General features: G+C 43.9%; 2 long non-coding RNA genes across 2 annotated transcripts; one reads left to right on the forward strand and one right to left on the reverse strand.

Moving 5' to 3' along the window:
• Nucleotides 1-15,608: 15,608 nt before the first annotated feature.
• LOC117513330 lies at nt 15,609-15,900 on the forward strand. The gene is made up of 2 exons (XR_004561566.1): nt 15,609-15,682; nt 15,759-15,900. It is a non-coding gene; the product is annotated as an uncharacterized LOC117513330 (long non-coding RNA).
• Nucleotides 15,901-16,556: 656 nt separating this feature from the next.
• LOC117513329 lies at nt 16,557-20,516 on the reverse strand. The gene is made up of 3 exons (XR_004561565.1): nt 20,506-20,516; nt 17,398-17,408; nt 16,557-16,678 (listed from the first exon to the last, which is right to left on the reverse strand). It is a non-coding gene; the product is annotated as an uncharacterized LOC117513329 (long non-coding RNA).
• Between the last annotated feature and the right edge of the window lie 422 nt (nt 20,517-20,938).

Genomic DNA, 20,938 nt, shown 5'->3' on the forward strand with positions numbered 1-20,938 from the left:
CAGGGGATGGTGGGAGGGGTTGTTGAACCACCACTGGAACGTTCATGTCCTGCACAGGGTCGACAGGAGGACGAGCTGCAGCAGCGCCCTGAGCGCTCGCCGCCATCTGCGCGGAGAGAGCCTCCACCCTGCGGTTCAGGAGGATGTTTTGCTCAGTCATTTGATCCAACCGAGCCGTAAAGGCGGTGAGAATGTGCTGTAGCTCACCAATCATGCCTCCTGCAGACGCCTGCACTCCCTGCTCTCCCATTGGTCGTTCAACAGCCGGGTGACGCCCCTCGGAGTCCATGACGCTGGCCGAGATATCCTGTTGTGAAAGTGTAGTGACACGGACCCACAACAGGGGGCGCAAATGAACGGTCAATAGATGAGCCAAAAGGTAACAATTTAATGTTGTGAAATGTGCACAACGAATATACAGACAATCTCAGAATGTGATTACAGTCAAATTACAAAGGTGACGTGTGGGCAGGCTCGAGGATAGAAGACGTCTGTCCTGAGAAGAGCCGGAACCACACGATTTCTGCCACCACCGAACCTGGTGAATACTGGAGCCGCCAAGTCCCGAATTCCCAGGTGATCACCGTCTCCGACTGTCGGATCTGGTACTGCTTCAATGAAGTACGATATCTCGGCGATGAGGTGGAGATGACGTCTGGGTTTTATGGAGTGAGGTGATGAAGAATGAGTGACAGCTGTCAGGAAGTAATGAGTAACAGCTGTCACTCCCGGCTGTGTCCGTGGCGGCAGCGCCCTCTTGTGCCTGAAGCCCGCACTTCAAGCAGGGCGCCCTCTGGTGGTGGGCCAGCAGTACCTCCTCTTCTGGCGGCCCACACAACACCCAGGGTGGTATACACACAGCTCCAGTGCATACTCCCTGACCTTGAAAAACAGTCACTGCATCTCTTCATAGAAAGCTCATTGAAAGGTGGTGAGATCTTGTCTTAACCACCAAATCTGAGCAAACTCAAAAGTAGAACAACCATCAATTGAAGTTTGTCTTCTACAGTCACATTTTTTTTTCTCAACACTTCTGATGTTCCAAGGACTTACACAGTAACTTTACCTTGGCCTTCCCTTGTGTGGTTGACGTCATACCTGTCGAGTCGTTCTCATTGTGTTTTCAATCAATTCAATCAATTTTATTTATATAGCGCCAAATCACAACAAACAGTTGCCGCAAGGCCATACAATAATTACGTAAAAACCCCAACGGTCAAAACGACCCCCTGTGAGCAAGCACTTGGCGACAGTGGGAAGGAAAAACTCCCTTTTAACAGGAAGAAACCTCCAGCGGAACCAGGCTCAGGGAGGGGCAGTCTTCTGCTGGGACAGGTTGGGGCTGAGGGAGAGAACCAGGAAAAAGACATGCTGTGGAGGGGAGAAGAGATCAATCACTAATGATTAAATGCAGAGTGGTGCATACAGAGCAAAAAGAGAAAGAAACACTCAGTGCATCATGGGAACCCCCCAGCAGTCTAAGTCTATAGCAGCATAACTAAGGGATGGTTCAGGGTCACCTGATCCAGCCCTAACTATAAGCTTTAGCAAAAAGGAAAGTTTTAAGCCTAATCTTAAAAGTAGAGAGGGTGTCTGTCTCCCTGATCTGAATTGGGAGCTGGTTCCACAGGAGAGGAGCCTGAAAGCTGAAGGCTCTGCCTCCCATTCTACTCTTACAAACCCTAGGAACTACAAGTAAGCCTGCAGTCTGAGAGCGAAGTGCTCTATTGGGTGATATGGTACTATGAGGTCCCTAAGATAAGATGGGACCTGATTATTCAAAACCTTATAAGTAAAAAGAAGAATTTTAAATTCTATTCTAGAATTAACAGGAAGCCAATGAAGAGAGGCCAATATGGGTGAGATATGCTCTCTCCTTCTAGTCCCCGTTAGTACTCTAGCTGTTGTGTGGGCCACTGAAGAGGAGGTACTGCTGGCCCACCACCACAAGATGGCGCCCTGCTTGAAGTGCGGGCTTCAAGCGGGCTTCACAGCTGTCACTCGTCATCCGTACCAGCTGTCACTCATCCACTACACATCACCACCACCATAAAGGCCGGACTGCAACTCCACCTCCCCACCGAGAAATCAACTACCAATCAGGTAACTTCTCTGCTGACTTACAAAGTAACAATCTGAACTTCTTTGCAGCCGTTTTCCTATGGTGTGTCCTTATCTGTGGGATTGGCATTTGGTGTGATCAGCGACGGCTTCGCCTCACACCCCAAACCAGATAAGTGGTTAAACAGGAGCTACACGAGTGTGTGATTGGAGGTGGAGGTGCTCCCTCCTAACTAAACACAGACTGTGGGATTACTGAGTGTGCGAAGTCACACTCATCAGTACTGTTTCTGTTCTCTGCCAGCAGTACTGGGTCTGACTGCTGAAGACAGTGGCCACCTGGGGCGCAGGGCTTGGCGGCTCCGGTGTTCTTCAGATCCGTTGGTGGTGGAAGCTGTGTGGGATCCGGCTCTTCTCTCGCCAGACGTCTTCTATCGTCGAGCCTGCCCACACGTCACCTTGTGTATAATTGACATTCCACCATATTGTTATTGTCTGTACTTCGTTGTGCGATTCACAACATTAAATTGTTACTTTTTGGCTTATCCATTGTCCGTTCATTAACGCCCCCTGTTGTGGGTCCGTGTCACGACACTTTCACAACACTAGCTGCAGCATTTTGAATTAACTGAAGGCTTTTCAGGGAACTTTTAGGACAACCTGATAATAATGAATTACAATAGTTCAGCCTAGAGGAAATAAATGCATGAATTAGTTTTTCAGCATCACTCTGATACAAGACCTTTCTAATTTTAGAGATATTGCGTAAATGCAAAAAAGCAGTCCTACATATTTTTTTAATATGCGCATTGAATGACATATCCTGATCAAAAATGACTCCAAGATTTCTCACAGTATTACTAGAGGTCAGGGTAATGCCATCCAGAGTAAGGATCTGGTTAGACACCATGTTTCTAAGATTTGTGGGGCCAAGTACAATAACTTCAGTTTTATCTGAGTTTAAAAGTTTTATACGATAACACTAGCGCTAACCTTACTGACATGAAACTGAGGGTTCTACAGGGATCTGTCTTGGGCCCCCTGCTTTTCTCCCTTCATAAAAGCACCCCTTGGGCATATATTTTGGGATTGTATTTCATTGCTATGCTGATGATACTCAATTAACATGCCAATAACTGCTGGTAAACTAATTTCTATAAAAAGACTAGAGGATTGCCTTGCATCACTGAGAGGCTGGATGTCTAGTAACTTCCTACACTTAAACTCTGATAAGACTGAAATGATGGCTCTTGGTCTGCTCTTGGTCCAGCAAAATATCGGCATCAATTTGACCAGCTAGCACTTGGCCTTGTTTCGTGTGTCATACATCATACGGATAAGGTGAGGAATCTTGGGGTGATTTTTGATCCTGCATTGTCCTTTGGCCTCCATATTAGGGTTATTATGAGAAGTGCCTTTTTCCATCTGTGAACTATAGCGAGGATTTGTTCAATCCTGTCTAAGGCTGATGCTGAGACCCTGATTCATGCTTTTGTTTCTTCCAGACTGGATTATTGCAATGTCCTAACTTTTAGGGTTACCGCAATCCAGCATTAGGGGTCTTCAACTGGTTCAGAATGCTGCTGCCAGACGTTTGACACAAAGCAGAAAGTTTGACCATATTACACCTATTCTGGTATCTCTTCATTGACTACCTGTCTCTGTGAGATCAGATTTCAAGGTTCTGCTATTGGCCTATAAAATTGTTCGTGGACTGGCACCAGTCTATCCGGCTGATTTAATTAAACCCTATGTACCGGCCCGGGCTTTACGTTCACAGGATGCAGGACTGCTCTGTGTTCCAATGGTGAAGAACAAGTCTACGAGACAGAGAGCCTTCTCATACCGTGCCCTTGTTTTGTGGAATGGTCTCCCAGTCTCAATAAGACATTCAGATTCTGTGGAGACTTTTAAGAACAGACTAAAGACACATCTTTTTACTCAGTCCTATGGTTACAATTTTGCGTTGGCATCTTTTTTGATTCGTTAAATTTTATTTTATTTTTTACTCTTTATTATGCTTTTTGTACTTTTAATTGTGCTTTTGATTTTTAAATTTTATTCTACATTGTCCTTGAACTATTTTGCGTGAGGCACCTTGAGGCAACGCTGCTGCGAATTGGTGCATTATAAATTGAATTGAATTGAAATTGCCAACATATTTCACCCAAAATATTGATTGCACTCCTGTGGAATTAAGTTAGCATTGTGGGCTGTTTTAGAATTCAGATGAAGTGTCTTTTTCTAAATGGAACTCCTTCTTGATATAATGGAGAGAACCAGACTGAAAGATTGAGTGATAAAATATCATTAGTTGCACTTCAGAGTAATGCTCAGGCTGCGTATAATGAATAGAACTACTGCATTCCTCCGAAGCAAACACCCACTCTAAACACCTCATCCCAGTGCACGCATGCCAGGTGATGCAGCATCCTGACAGACTGCTGTGATGTACTGTCCTGTTGGGCTCACTATCTTAAGCAGTTTAATCAGGCTGATCCTCCTGCCAGGTTGTTGGATATCTCTGGTGCCAAGGTTCTTGTGGCTGTTCGCCAGTCATCTACGAAGCACTGAATCTTATTGAAATTGGTAGTAAAACTGCTGAAGTCAGCTAAAGCTACAGAGCTCTATAGCATTTGGCCTGAACTTCTTGAGATGGGTGGAAATCCTGTTTTCCTGGTGTTGCAAGCAATCTTTGTTTCTATTTGGGAAACAACTGTTTTCCCAACAGATTGGAAAAAAGGGCTTGTTGTCACTCTTTGGAAAAGAAAGTATGGTCACTAGGATTGCAGAAACTACTCTCTGCCAGGCAAGGTGCTTGCCATGGTCAGTCTCAACAAAGGGAAGCATGGCGGGTTAGTGGTTAGCACTTGCGTCACAACAAGAAGGTCCTGGGATTGCTTCCCACCTCGTCCTTTCTGTGTGGAGTTTGTGTTTTGCGTGGGTTCCCTCCAGGTGCTCTGGCTGCCCACCGCTTGGAAACATTAAACTGACCACCGGTGTGAATGAGTTTGTCTGTCTACGTGTGGCGCTGTGACAGACTGCCATCCTGTCTAGGGGGTACCCTGCCCTGTGTTCTGTGACTGCTGGAGAATAGGATCTCCAATCACCTGAAGAAGCTCAGCCCAGATGCCATAGATTTCTGCAATTCTATCTGACTTCACTGCCTCTGCAATTTCAGTAAGATTCAGTCCAGCCTCCACCCCGTGTCCTTTAATTGAGTGAGTGGGTAAAGAACATTTATGAATGACCCTCAACAGAATTCCCACCCTAAAAGTCAACAATCAATAATTTGGCCTTTGACATTAAGAGATGTCTATGAAGAGCCCAAGGAATCACGAGGTCCCTGGACAGAACTGTTTGCCAATATGATACCTTTGTTGGAGAATTTAGGTTTAAGCTTTTAAGCTCCTCCTTCTGCCACTCTTGTGATATGATACGATACATATACCTTATCACATGTCTGTTTATGTATCACGGCCTACATCGTGCCCCTCATATCTGTATGAGCCAGAGTCTGATACGATACAGATACGAGGGGCATGATTGCATGATACATAAACAGACATGTAATAAGACATTTATGGCATATTACAACAAAAATAAAGAACAATAATCATACACATGAATCATGCAGATCGAATAATGCAGGCAAATCATGTAAATTATGGAATGTTCTTATGTCTCTCTATACACAGTAAATTTTGCAGAGTAAAATATACTCTGCCAGGATAACAGTTGGTCCCAGTCTAAACAGAGTAAAATGCACTCTATTATAGAGTGAAATCAGCTCTACCGTCTTTTCAAATCAAATTTTTCTACTCTAACAAGAGTCATTCACAACATGATGGAGTTGATTTTATACTGTGATAGAGTTGATTTAGTACTGTGATAGAGTATATTTAACTCTGTTTTGACTACGACCAAATGTTATCCCAGTAGAGTATATTTTACTCTGCAAAACTTACTGTGTAAAGTCATGAGTGTCCTCTTCACTGATGTCTCACAATGCTAGGGAGGCTAAAACTCTCACCTTGATCAGACCTCTTGGGTGATTGAAATGATCTGGATCCTATATAAGGATCCTGCACTTGTCACCAGGTTAACACAAAATGGGGGTGTATCATTGGTGGGGCCGAGAAATGAGGGCTCCTGACTGGAAGAAAAGCAGCTTGGTACCGCTCCTTAATCTGTGTGATGCCCATAGCATCGTCACCGAAAGCTGTCTGAATAATCCGAATGGTTTCCACCTGGCTGTCGCCTAGTTTCTGGCAAAATTTGATGCAGTCGCGCTGCTCCAGTCGTTCCGCCAGGCTGCTTACAAGCAAAGGACGCAATCAACAGGTGTGAAAAAATTCACGCATGCGCACGAAGGTTCAAGGTTGGCTCATGCAAGCACACGTGATTCAAATGCATCAGGTTTTTGAAAAAAATAAAAAGGTCCGATACTTTTCTAACAGACCTCGTATGTATGAAAATATCATGACATGTAATAGACCTTACTGGAGAGTTTAAAACAAGTGCTTTCACCGTATAGAAACTTCAGTATGTTTTTTGTTCCTCTACAAGTATGCACAACATTATGCTCTTGTGTGTGTGTGTGTGTGTGTGTGTGTGTGTGTGTGTGTGTGTGTGTGTGTGTGTGTGTGTGTGTGTGTGTGTGTGTGTGTGTGTGTGTGTGTGTGTGTGTGTCTGTCCGCATGCATGTGTGCATGCATATTATATGTGCACAATTTTTCATGAAGGGATTTGTTGTTTATGGCTGCTTGAATCTTGATTGCATAGCTGTGATTTTAACTGTAGAGTTCTGGTTCAGACTGCCATGAAGGTTATGGGGATAAAAGAATGCCAGTCCCTCCAGTCAATATATGAGAAGTCTGTTCTGAGTCTGCACAGAGAATACTGTCTGACTCATATATTCTTCACTCCAAGTATAAGCGCTTAACCTCCGGCCGATAATAACAGGGTGCACCAATCTAAGCTTAACAGTTTTTAAAAATCATTTGTGCCTACCTCAATTAAAATTTTAAACAATGACACACGAGGCTGCAGGGGTTGTGTTATAACTTGCAGTGCTCTTATGACATGTTGTGTAATATGTGCAGAAGCTGCTGTTTGTTTTTCATTTTGTTTTTGCCTTTTTAAAATTCGATTGGAAAGGCAACGTATGTTAGCAGCTTCTGAGTCGAAGACAAATTTCCCTGCATGGACAATGAAGGATATCATGTCACACAACATTGTATCGCATCGTATCGTATCACATATTACAAAAAAAAATCTGCCCTATACTCGTAAACCAACCTTCATGGAATACAAGAAAAAAATCAGGCTGATAAATCATACACTTTTCCTATCAGTTTTACTGCCCTGGAAACTGTGACAATAAAATCAGGGTGATACAAATCTTAAAACAGGGCGATAAAAAAAAAGACATTGAAAATTCCAGGCTTTGGAAGAGCTGGGCATGTCACAACATGTCCTGTGAGACTTCAACATGGTGGCGCTTTTGTTCCGCCATCAGCTTCGTGCCCAAGCCATCGGCATGAATTTCGCTGCAACTCTTTTCATGGCCAAATCTTCTGTCACAGTGGAATGTGCCGAAAAAGTGCTGATGTCCACCTCTTCCGCAATTTCTTGGATAGTCACACGACGGTCCCACATCACCACAGTGTTCACCTTGGAATGATCTGGTCATTTCAGCATGTTGATGACCACCTGGAGCGCGGTGCGCTCTCCACCGTTGTGCGGCCGTCTTTAAACCGGTTGTACTGCTCCTTAATATGTGTGATGCCCATAGCATCATCACCGAAAGCCTGAATAATCCGAATGGTTTCCACCTGGCTGTCGCCCAGTTTCTGGCAAAATTTGATGCAGTCGCGCTGCTCCCATCCTCACTACACCCATCCTCACACAAAGGCTGGTTACAAGCAAATGACACAATCGACAGGCGTGAAAAAAGTCACGAGTGCGCACAAAGGTTCAAGGTTGGCTCATGTAAGCACACGTGATTCAAATCCATCAGATTTTTGAAAAAAATGAAAAGGTCCGATACTTTTCTAACAGACCTAGTATTTATTGTATTAGATCAGACTACAAAATTATTTATTGTTGAGTTCTATGCAGTTCTATGAGGCTGTCTTGGGTCCAGACCTGTGATCAATAACCGAAAATGTGTCCATGTGCCATGAAAGTGTCAAACTTGTTGAAATATTTCCTTTTCTCAGTAGTGATGTTTATTTCTCTGGGTCCTCTGAGTTTGAGGTTGATAGATGTGTGAGAAGAGCTTAAGGAGTCATGAGGTCACTGTGCTGAGGTGTTTGCTAATATGATGCCTTTGCAGAAGAACACAGGTTCAAGACCTGCCGTTTCCTGTCTGACAGCAAGAAGTTTATTGCATTTTTCAGAGCATTTTAGATTGTCAGAAGCTGCACTTTCCAGATATAAAACTATACTGGCAGTCGTCTTTGTGATATTGTGGATGTTCCTGTTCTGGATGTTCCTGTTGTGCGTTAAAATGTTGTGAAACTTTGTTTTTATAAGGCTACTCTTCAAAAACATATAATGTAGTAAATATATCTTTAATCTGCTGAAAAGTAAACCCATGTAAAGTTATGATAGTTTAAAGCTAGCTTTCTTTGACTTTCTTTGACGTAAGCTAGCTTGGATATCTCTGACTTTTGCTAACGTTTTTAAGGCTATCTGCCTTTACAAAATACTTAAGGTTTCTTTAAGGTAGTTTTGGTTTGCCTCTGTTGTGAAAGTGTCGTGACACGGACCCACAACAGGGGGCGGTAATGAACGGACAATGGATAAGCCAAAAGTAACAATTTAATGTTGTGAATCGCACAACGACGTACAGACAATAACAATATGGTGGACTGTCAATCATACACCAGGTGACGTGTGGGCAGGCTCGACGATAGAAGACGCCTGGCGAGAGAAAAGCCGGATCCACACAGCTTCCACCACCAACGGAGCTGAAGAACACCGGAGCCGCCAAGCCCTGCGCCCCAGGTGGCCGCTGTCTTCAGCAGTCAGACCCGGTACTGCTGGCAGAAAACAGAGACAGTCCTGATGAGTGTGAGTTCACACACTCAGTAATCCCACAGTCAGTGTTTAGTTAGGAGGGAGAACCTCCACCTCCAATCACACACTCGTGCAGCTCCTGTTTCACCACTTATCTGGTTTGGGGTGTGAGGCGAAGCCATCGCAGATCACACCAAACGCCAATCCCACAGATAAGGACACACCAGGAAAATGGCTGCAAAGAAGTTCAAATTAATACTCAATGTTTTGAGTCAGCAGAGAAAGTTACCTGAATGGTAGCTGATTTCTCGGCGAGGAGGTGGAGTTGCAGTCCGGCCTTTATGGTGATAGTGATGAGATGAATGAGTGACAGCTGGTGCTGAGGATGAGTGACAGCTGTCACTCCCAGTGGCTCCGGCGCCCTCTCGTGCTTGAAGCCCGCACTCCAAGCAGGGCGCCATCTGGTGGTGGTGGGCCAGCAGTACCTCCTCTTCAGCGGCCCACATAACAGCCTCATTGACTTTGGCAGCATTTTATATTGCTAACTTAATTTACATCCTATAATTAACTTTTCACTAAAACATTATTTTTCCCATCTGAAACTCATTTCTAATTTAATATGATCTAATTACCAGAATGTGATAAACATATTAAGAATGCAAGCACAACAAAATGGCATGCTTTTGCTTGTATTGCCCATGTTGTAACTGCAATAAAGGGCTTTGAAAAGAAACAATGAGTTCTTTAACATTATGATTACAGCATTGATTATAGGACAGTTATGCACTGATGGAATAGCCAATCAGACCACTAGTTGTTGACATGTTAATTAAATAACCAATCAAATACCACAAGATTTGCAGGATTTAATTTGATTATTTTACACACTGTTTTATTGCCTTTATATTAATTGGTGGTTTTGCTTCTGCTCATTATGTTCCCATGGGCTGTCAGTGCTGAAGGTAAAATGAATGTGTGTGTGTGTGTGTGTGTGTGTGTATTTACACACACACACACACACATACTCCAGTCCCTATTAAAAAGCCGCAACACCGCCTTTAAATCAGGGGACAGGGCCCTAGGCGCGGCCAGGCCCGACCTGAAAAGAGGCATCAGGTAGGCCAAGGCTGCCTACAAGAAAAAGATAGAGGACCACTTCGCTGTGAATGATCCCAGAAAGATGTGGCAGGGAATAAATCACATAACTACAGAACTACAGAAGCAGCAACCCAGGAAATGCTAGGTCTGATGCCTCGCTGGCAGAGGAGCTGAACCACTTCTTTGCCCGCTTCAAAGCAAACAGACCAGCAGCAACTCCACACCCACCACCCTCCAGCACTAGCACACCAACACTCCAGGAGCACAAAGTGAGGCGTACGCTGAAGGCGGTGAACCCCAGGAAGGCAGGTGGCCCCGATGGTGTACCTGGCAAGGTACTCAAAGCGTGTGCTGACCAACTGGCTGGAGTTTTCACCTGTATCTTTAACCTGTCTCTGTCGCAGGCCATCATTCCACTCTGCCTCAAATCTTCCACCATCATCCCAGTCCCAAAGAAGTTAGCAGTGGAGAGCATAAATGACTACAGGCCTGTTGCACTTATGCTTGTGGTCATGAAGTGTTTTGAAAGACTGGTCTCTCAGCACATCAGGGCCTGTCTGCCTCCCACTCTGGACCCCCACCAGTTTGCCTACAGGGCAAACTGTTCCACAGAGGATGCTATCACCACAGCTCTCCACACTGTGCTGAGCCACCTGGACCACCAGGGGAGCTATGTGAGGATACTCTTCCTGGACTTCAGCTCAGCCGTCAACTGTTGTAAAGTGTCGTGACACGGACCCACAACAGGGGGCGTTAATGAACGGACAATGGATAAGCCAAAAGTAACAATTTAATGTTGTGAATCACACAACGACGTACAGACATTAACAATATGGTGGACTGTCAATTATACACAAAGTGACATGTGGGCAGGCTCGACGATAGAAGACGCCTGGCGAGAGAAGAGCCGGATCCCACACAGCTTCCACCACCAACGGATCTGAAGAACACCGGAGCCGCCAAGCCCTGCGCCCCAGGTGGCCGCTGTCTTCAGCAGTCAAACCCGGTACTGCTGGCAGAGAACAGAGACAGTCCTGATGAGTGTGAGTTCGCACACTCAGTAATCCCACAGTCTGTATACAGTTAGGAGGGAAAACCTCCACCTCCAATCACACACTCGTGCAGCTCCTGTCTAACCACTTATCTGGTTGGGGTGTGAAGCGAAGCCGTCGCTGATCACACCAAACGCCAATCCCACAGATAAGGCAACACCCACAGGAAAATGGCTGCAAAGAAGTTCAGACTATTAGTCAGTGTTAAGTACAGCAGAGAATGTTACCTGAATGGTAGCTGATTTCTCGGCGGGGAGGTGGAGTTGCAGTCCGGCCTTTATGGTGGTGGTGATGAGTAGTGGATGAGTGACAGCTGGTACGGATGATGAGTGACAGCTGTCACTCCCGGTCGCTCCGACGCCCTCTCGTGCTTGAAGCCCGCACTTCAAGCAGGGCGCCATCTTGTGGTGGTGGGCCAGCAGTACCTCCTCTTCAGCGGCCCACACAACATTCAACCACATCATCCCAGAGATCCTGGTCCAGAAACTGACACATCTGGGCATCTCAACCCCCATCAGCCAGTGGATCAAGGACTTGCTCACGAACTGCCCACAGTCCGTGAAACTTGGCCCCCACCCTTCCTCCACCATCACATTCAGCACCAGTTCCCCTCAAGGCTGTGTATTGAGCCCCCTCCTGTTCACCCTTTACACTCACGACTGCTCTCCGACCCATCCCACAAACAGCATCATAAAGTTTGCGAATGATACCACCGTGGTTGGGCTCATCTCAGTGGGGGTCTGATTACAGAGATGAGGTCAACCAACTAACAGCGTGGTGTTCAGCTAACAACCTGCCACTGAACACCACAAAAACAAAAGAACTAATTCTGGACTTCAGGAAGGGCAGGAATGACCCAGCCCCACTTTAAATCCATGAGGACTGTGTGGAAAGGGTCAGCTCCATCAGGTCCCTGGGAGTACAGCTCTCTGACAGTCTCTCCTGGTCTGCCAACACCACAGTGGTGGTGAAGAAAGCCCAGTAGCAACTTCACTTCCTGAGGGTGCTCAGGAGGAACAATCTGGAGGAGAAGCTGCTGGTGTTGTTCTACAGAGCCACCGTCGAGAGCATCTTGGCGTACTGCATTACAGTGTGGTAGGGGGGGTGCTCAGCAGCAGACAGGAGAGTGCTGCAGAGGGTAATCAACATGGCTCAGAAAATCACTGGCTACTCTCTGTCCAGCCTGCAGGAGATTGTCAGCTCTCACTACCTCAGCAGAGCTACCAGGTTCAACAAAGACACATCCCACTGCAGCAACCACCTGCTTGACTTACTACCCTTGGGCCGACGGTATAGGTCAATCAAAACTTGGACAAACAGACTCAGGGACAGCTTTCTCCCCAGAGCGGTCACTGCACTGAACAATAACAAACCACATTAGTCTGCACTTTTCAAAGTTTCTTGTGCAATATCTGTATCCATGTGCAACATTTAGCACCTTTGGAGTTGCACTAAAATTTTGTTGCAATGTAAATTACAATGACAATAAAGACAATTCTGATTCTGACATATATATATATATATATATATATATATATATATATATATATATATATAGATAGATAGATAGAGAGAGAGAGAGAGAGAGAGAGAGAGAGAGAGAGAGAGAGAGAGAGAGAGAGAGAGAGACGCATGCAGAGCAGAATTAGAACCATACCCACTATTAAAGTTCAGATGAGAACAATTACATTTTATCACCACCTTAAAAATAGTGACCCCAGTACGCTCCATAACAAAGCCCTGATCCACAGAGAGACTGCGGAGAGATGCCCCCCTCAGCCAGCTGGTTCTGGGACTTTCTACACAAACACAAGCAGAGCCACCAAACACAGACCTTTAAGACTAAACCAAATTATAAGAAACAAAAACAAAACTATGTGATGTATTGGAAAAAAAAATCAACCAAAAACCAGAGAAATTGGAATGCTATTTGGCCCGAAACAGACAGCACTCTGAGGCAGAATACCTGAGCACTGTGACCAACCCAAAGCTCAGGAAATCCTTAACCATGTACAGACTCAGTGAACACAGCCTCACTGTGGAGAAAGGCCACCACAGAAAGACCTGGCTCACCAGAGAAGACAGACTGTGCACCCACTGCTCACAACACGAGGTGGAAACCGAGCTGCACTTCCTAACCTGCTGTACCAAGACATCAGAGACACGTACTTCCCACAAATCACAAACACCCAAAAAGACTTTGAGAACATGACCAACATCGAAAAACTTCCGTATCTGTTGGGTGAAGTACAACAATGTGCAAAAAGAGTAGCAAGGTTTGTGAGCTGCTGCGACATGAAAAGACCACCGTAAACCCAAAACAGGACATTGAACTGCCAATGTCAGTTTATCTATGTGTAATATAATACACTTCATAGCATAGTATATTTTACACTAAAACCACAATTTTTACAATTATTTCAATCCCACATCTCTTGTTTACGCATTTGTTTTCTGTACAATATTGTTAACTGTATGGACATCATCTTAATTTCTATTTTTATTTTTATGTGTGGTTCTATGTAGAACCCCAATTCCAACAAAGATGGGATGGTGTGTAAAATGTAAATAAAAACAGAATGGAATAATTTGAAAATCTTCTTCAACCTATATTCAATTGAATACACCACAAAGACAAGATATTTAATGTTCAACTTGGTAAACTTTATTATTTTTTTGCAAATATTTGCTCATTTTGAAATGGACACCTGCAACACGTTTCAAAAAAGCTGGGACAGTGGTATGTTTACCACTGTGTGACATCACCTTTTCTTCTGACAACACTCAATAAGGACACTAATTTTTGAAGCTTTGTAGGTGGAATTCTTTCTCATTCTTGCTTGATGTATGACTTCAGTTGTTCAGCAGTCCGAGGTCTCCGTTGTCATATTTTGCTCTTCATAATGCTTCACACATTTTCAATGGGCGACAGGTCTGGACTGCAGGCAGGCCAGTCTAGTACCTGCACTCTTTTACTACAAAACCACACTGTTGTAACGTGCAGAATGTGACTTGGCATTGTCTTGCCAAGCAGGGACGTCCCTGAAAAAGACATTGCTTGGATGGCAGCATGTGTTGCTCCAAAACCTGGATGTACCTTTCAACACTGATGGTGCCATCACAGATGTGTAAGTTGCCCATGCCATGGGCACTAACACACCCCTATACCATCACAGATGCTGGCTTTTGAACTTTGCACTGGTAACAATCTGGATGTTTTTTTTCCCTCTTTCGTCTGGAGGACACGATGTCCATGATTTCCAAGAACAATTTGAAATGTGGACTCATCAGACCACAGCACACTTTTGTACTTTGCGTTTGTCCATTTCAAATGAACTCAGGCCCAGAGAAGGCGGCGGTGTTTCTAGATGTTGTTGCTGTATGGCTTACGCTTTCCACGGTTGAGTTTTAACTTGCACTTGTAGCTGTAGCTATGAACTGTGTTAACTGACAATGGTTTTCTGAAGTTTCCTGATCACACGCGGTAAGATCCTTTACACAATGATGTCAGTTTTTAACCCTCTGGGGCCGACGTCATCGTATACGATGGCTGAGACCAAGTTTGACTAAATTATAAATAACTTTTTAATGATATGAGATAGAAACATACTTTGTTTTTTGCTGAAAAGTTAACTCCGTGGACTTTCGAGCCAGCCATCCACCATTGTACTCCTCATAGAAGCTGTGTGATGACGTGTGCAATGTGAGTGTCCAATCGGAATTGGTTCACCGTCACATGGTTTTCCGAAATCCAATCGTAGGGTAGATTTACCTCAGGTGATACACCAAAGATTATTTTTAGGAGTGATGTATTACTAGTTGGCTCCTTTGAATAGCCCCCTGGCTGCTGGCTCTAAGGAACCCTGTGCCATTACGCACAGCAATCAGTGAAAGTGAGCAGATGGAGGGCCTCTCATACAATTTCATGTGCTCAAACAAAGAGTGTGTGAGTATCAGGATTGCTCCACTTGTTTACCTGTGAATGTTATTGGATAAGCCTGTGGCAAGCTCTCTCACTCCGGCGTAAAGCACTGTTTACCATATCAATGGAGCAAGAGGGGAGGGGGCGCTCCTCAAACTGTGAATGAGTCTTGAAGTGTAAAAGCTGCTTTCAGAGCAGGAGAGAACAAACACACAGTCAGCTTTATAGAAGAATAAGTTTGTGATGTGACCTTTGTGTAATAGCAGACAGAAAATGCTTTGAGATGAAAACAAACAAAACACATAGACCATTTAGTTTATATTGTTCAAAATGTGCATTTGAGTTTACTGCTTGAACCTTTTTGTTGTTCAGTCTTTCACGCAAGACCTCAAATTACCTTTACAAAGTGTCAAAACAGTTGTTTATTATTGTTTGCTGTGTGTTTTGAACAGGCCAGCTGACAGTTTTGTCTGGGCCCGGGACAAGATAATGTTGGATGGGCCCTCCCCTCCACCACCACCGGGTTTTTTTGTCACTAAACATCACCAGTTATGTTTGATATATTGTGATAATGCAATAAATAAGGTATTCTATACGAGGGGAAATCTTAGCTCTCCATGGCAGCTGAGATTTTAGTTAAATATGACATTTATATACTTGTCACAAAGGACCTGCTAATATTATTAAGAGTTGTGCATGCACATTTTCTAATTCTTATACATGCAGGAAAAATAGACCAGGAAGGAATAAATTAGGCAATTTATTTTGAAGAATTTTCTCTTTGTCAACTGATAATACAGTAAATAAGCATGTATAACAAACTTTAAATGAAAACTTTATCAGTTGAACGTCATGCTAGAATTGTCAGTTCTGTAACTTCAAAACCAAATGAACATCTCACAACTGACTGTTCCTCTCTTCTCCTGTCTTCCTCTCCTTACCTCTGCTCCTTCTCACTTCTCTCTCGTCTTCCTCTCTTCTCATCTGCTCTTCCTCTCCTGTCTTCCTCTCTTTTCATCTGCTCTTCCTCTCCTCTCCTCTCCTCTTCATAAAAAAGTGACAGGCATTGACAATACATTAACAAACTACCACATAAACTCTTCATATGTACTGAAATTTTGTGCCTGATAATCAGTCTCTGATTCCTGCTCAGTGGACAGCCCCTGCTCTCTCTCTCTCTCTCTTCTCCGTCTGCGGGAGCCTCACTCTGTGCACCGTGACACAACCCGCCTCTCTCTTCTCCATCACCCGTACCCTGACTCCTCACACCTGCCTGCTGCTCGCTCTCCCTCCTCTGTGTTTCTGTCAAAGATAACATGTTTTGTCAGGCTTTGTACAAGATAAGCTAATGGCCGTTAACATTAGAGCTGGTTACTTAGGCTGCGTTATTAGTTTGGCTGCACTTCTTACCTTGCTTTATTCCACTCGTCCCAGCATCACTGTCGGCACATTTTTTAAATATTTGTTTAGAGCATTTCTCAACCCTTTGTTTTCCTCTTCTCTTTTTCTCTTTTCTTTTCTTTTCTGGGCACCGGACTTAAGCTTACCAGACATACTGATTGCAGACCCGCACATCTTCTCAGCGCCAAATTAAAAACAACATCAAAGGTTGATCCAGGCCAAACCATTTTTGTGTTTGGGGTGGGAGGGTTCATGATCACTATTTCTCAAGGACCAACTAGAAGAATACAAATAAAAAACTGTAATGTAATTGAAATAATAGTTTTCCACAAATAGGACTATTCTGACAATTTTTTAAAATCCACAATTTAATGAGGACCCAGTTGTGGGCCCCCCCTCTTCCTGGGCCGGGGACAGCAGACCCCTATCGGCGGGCCTGGTTTTGAATAAATATGTGTGAAAATTACAGTGAGGAAAATAAGTATTTAAACACCCTGCGATTTTGCAAGTTCTTCCACTTGGAAATCATGGAGGGGTCTGAAATTTTCATCTTAGGTGCATGTCCACTGTGAGAGACATAATCTAAAAAAAAACAAAAACAAAACATTTTTTAAAATAATTTATTTGTATGTTACTGCTTCAAATAAGTATTTGAACACCTACCAACCAGCAAGAATTCTGGCTCACACAGACCTGTTAATTTTTCTTTAAGAAGCCCTCTTATTCTACACTCTTTACCTGTATTAATTGCACCTGTTTGAACTTGTTACCTGTATAAAAAACACCTGTTCACACACTCAATCAATCACACGCCAACCTGTCCATCATAGCCAAGACCAAAGAGCTGTCTAAGGACACCAGGGACAAAACTGTAGATCTGCACAAGGCTGGGATGGACTACAGGGCAACAGGCAAGCAGTTTGGTAGTAGACAACAACTGTTATGTTAAGTGGAAGAAACACAAGATGACTGTCAATCTCCCTCGGTCAGGGATTCCATGCAAGATCCTGAAGAGAGCTGGGACCACAGTCACAAAGATTACATTAGTAACACATAGCCAGGGCAACTAAGGAGGGGCTCCGTAGGAAGCATTTGAAGGTCCTGGAGTGGCCTGGCCAGTCTCCAGACCTGAACTCAATAGAAAATCTTTGGAGGGAGCTGAAACTCCAAACCTGAAAGATTTGGAGAAGATCTGTATGGAGGAGTGAACCAAAATCCCTGCTGTAGTGTGTGCAAACCTGGTGCAAAACTACAGGAAACGTTTGACCTCTGTAATTGAAACATAGGCTACTGTACCAAATATTAACATTGATTTTCACAGGTGTTGAAATACTTATTTGCAGCAGTAACATACAAAGAAATTATTAAAAAATAATACATTGTGATTTCCGGATTTTTTTTTTTTTTTTTTTAGATTATGTCTCTCACAGTGGACATACACCTAAGATGAAAATTTCAGACCCCTCCATGATTTCTAAGTGGGAGAACTTGCAAAATCACAGGGTGTTCAAATACTTATTTTCCTCACTGTACTTCCGCCTTTATTTTTTCCTTTCTTATTTGTGATTGTACAAGGTCTGTTAGAAAAGTATCGGACCTTTTTATTTTTTTCACAAACCTGATGGATTTGAATCACGTGTGCTTGCATGAGCCAACCTTGAACCTTCGTGCGCATGCGTGATTTTTTTTCATGCGTGTCGGTTGCGTCATTTGCTTGTAAGCAGCCTTTGTGTGAGGATGGGTGTAGTTTCTCGTCATTTTTTCTTTGTAAGGAAATGGCGGAATGACTGGAGCAGCGCGACTGCATCAAATTTTGCCAGAAACTGGGCGACAGCCAGGTGGAAACCATTCGGATTATTCAGACGTCTTTCTGTGACGATCCTCTGGGCATCACACAGATTAAGGAGCGGTATAACCGGTTTAAAGACGTCCGCACAACGGTGGAGAGCACGCCGCGCTCCAGTCGGCCATCAACATGCTGAAACGACCGGATCATTTCCAAAGTGAACGCTGTGGTGATGTGGGACCGTCGTGTGATTATCCGAGAATTTGCGGAAGAGGTGGACATCAGCACTTTTTCGACACATTCCACTGTGAAAGAAGATTTTGCCATGAAAAGAGTGGCAGCAAAATTCATCGGCACGAAGCTGATGGCGCAGCAAAAGCAGCTCCGTGTTGAAGTCTCACAGGACATGTTGTGGCATGTCCACCTCATCCACAATTTCTCGGATAGTCACACGACTGAAAAGCCACCGAAAGCCGTCTGAATCTTCCGAATGGTGCAAGAGCTGGGCATGTTACAACATATCCTGAGAGAAAATTGATGAGAGACTCCACCCATCCTCACACAAAGGCTGCTTACAAGCAAATGACGCAACCAACAGGCGTGAAAAAAATCACGCATGCGCACGAAGGTTCAAGGTTGGCTCATGCAAGCACACGTGATTCAAATCCATCAGGTTTTTGAAAAAATAAAAAGGTCCGATACTTTTCTAACAGACCTCGTAAACCTTCATTACACTTATAAAACATCACTATAGCATATATAGTCTGAAAGCACAGGTTGTCCTGAAAAAGAGAGAAAAGACTGTGGGATGCAGGGAGAGCTGTTAACAGCAATAATAAAACATTTATGCCAGGCGGGTGAACTGTCCAAAAAATGCCCTCGGACCCCAGAGGGTTAAAGCAGTGCCGCCTGGGGGATCGAAGATAACGGGCAGTGTTGTTTTTCGGCCTTCTTGCTCATGTGTAGAAAGTTCTCCAGATTCTCTGAATCTTCTGATTATATTATTCACTATTGATGATGGAATCCCTAAATTCCTTGCAATTGAACATTGAGAAACATTGTTCTTAAACTGTTGAAGTATTTTTTTCATGCAGTTGTTCACAAAGTGGTGATCCTCACCCCATCTTTGCTTATGAACGGCTGAGCCATTTGGGGATGCTCCTTTTATACCCAATCATGACACTCACCTGTTTCCAAGTAGGTGTTCTTTGAGCATTCATCAACTTTCCTAGTCTTTGGTTGTCCCGTCCCAACTTTTTGAAACATGTTGCAGGCATCCATTTCAAAATGAGCAAATATTTGTATAAAAACAAAAAAGTCTCTCAGTTTGAACATTAAATATCCTGTCTTTGTGGTGTGTTCAGCTGAATATAGGTTGAAGAGGATTTGCAAATCATTGTATTCTGTTTTATTTACATTTTACACAATGTCCCAACTTCATTGGAATTGGGGTTGTAACACTTGCTTTGACAATGTAAATGTATGTTTCCCATGTCAATAAAGCTCCATTGAAAAATCAACAAATGAAAATGAGAGAGAGAGAGAGAGAGAGAGAAAGGGGGGGGGGGCAGGGATCGGCCTAGAGGAGAGCAGCTACAAGGATCCCCTGAAGCTTGGGACCAAGCCAACTGACCAGCAATGATCCAAGTGGGAGTGGAATTCTATTCATTCCTTCATCGTCTTCCGCATATCCAGGTCACAGCACACCAAGCAGCTCATCCTCCAGTAACTTTTGCTTTGGGATCGTGAGATCCTCCCAGGCATGCTGGGAAATATATTCCCTCCACCATGCCCTGGGTCTTCCCCAGGGCCTCCACACAGTTGAACATACCTGGAAGACCTCCATACAGAGACCACCATGGGGCATCCTTACCAGATTCCTGAACCACCTCAGCTGTCATCTGTTGATGTGAAGAAGCAGCGACTCTCCTCCATGTCCCTCCTGGACATTCATGTTTCTCAGCCTGTCCCTAAGCTCAGATACCTGAAGGAGAAACCTAATTTCCACTGCTTGTATCTGCGAACTTGTTCTTTCAGTCATTACCCAAAGTTCATGTTCATAGGTGAGGATAGGAGTGTAAATCAAATGGTAAATCAACAGTCTCATGTTCTGGCACAGCTGTTTCTTCACCGGTCAGAAAACACAGTTCCACAGAAACATTGTGCTTTCTGCCATGAAACGATAAAACATTTATCATGCATCCTTTAATTACTGCAGAGATTTGAAATGCCATTGGCAGATTTTCTGACACTACTGCACATTTTGCTTTCAGCAAAGGAGTGTAAATATTTCAAGTGCTGGACATGGTTACAGTGTGGATGGGTTTTTTGTTGTTGCTGTTGTTGTTGTTTGTCTCCCCCATGAACAACAGAGAGGTGCACATACACCCTGGTGAGGTGAAGAATACAGTGCATAAAGAGCAGAGAAAAGTTGCAGAAACAGAACTTTTTTTTTTTTTTTGCAGAATTTCTTGCATAATTTGCTTCCGCTGTCTGGATTTATGTTAATTACATATGTCATACATTTCATCAGTTAATTTTTGAAATATAAGAAGAAGAAGAAGAAATAAAACTGTGAAAAGAACGGTCACA

Source organism: Thalassophryne amazonica, chromosome 7, assembly GCF_902500255.1.
Source record: "Thalassophryne amazonica chromosome 7, fThaAma1.1, whole genome shotgun sequence".
Lineage (NCBI taxonomy): Eukaryota > Metazoa > Chordata > Actinopteri > Batrachoidiformes > Batrachoididae > Thalassophryne > Thalassophryne amazonica.